Below are 548 nucleotides of genomic sequence, written 5' to 3'. Positions count from 1 at the left end.
TCTTCCTTTATCCGTAGAGCTTCAGAAGAAGAAGATGGGTTTCAAGAATGCGATAAAAAATAGAAATGGCTTCAGATGGCCTCTAAAGCATGAGCAATCGAATCAGTAGTTATGATGAAGACATTGTCAATGCTTTTCTCGTCGTTTATATTAAGGTAGATTTATAATTACCGACGTAGATTATTTTGTTAAACGTCGTTAAGTTTAATACAAACGACGTGGATTTTATCAACTTCGAAATAATTGTCTCTCTGATTTCAAATCTGTGTCATCTGTTAAGATTATGATGTGGAACAGAGTTCCATCTGGTAAGATTTCGTAACCCTTGGGATCTCAAAAAAATCTGGTTATGTCGGCGGTTTTCTATATAAACCGTCGTGGTTATTTCAATTCTTGTCATTAAGTAGATCTACCGACGTAGGATAATAAAATCAAAGAAAAAAATTGTAAACAAAAATTCTTATTAAGACGACGGTTTAAATTAAAGTTACGACGTATAAAATGAATAAATACGATGTTAAATATTTAAAGATAACGTCGTAGAACTA

The sequence above is a fragment of the Prunus dulcis genome, chromosome 7 (assembly GCF_902201215.1).
Source record: "Prunus dulcis chromosome 7, ALMONDv2, whole genome shotgun sequence".
Lineage (NCBI taxonomy): Eukaryota > Viridiplantae > Streptophyta > Magnoliopsida > Rosales > Rosaceae > Prunus > Prunus dulcis.
Note: the sequence above shows the minus strand (reverse complement) of the source record.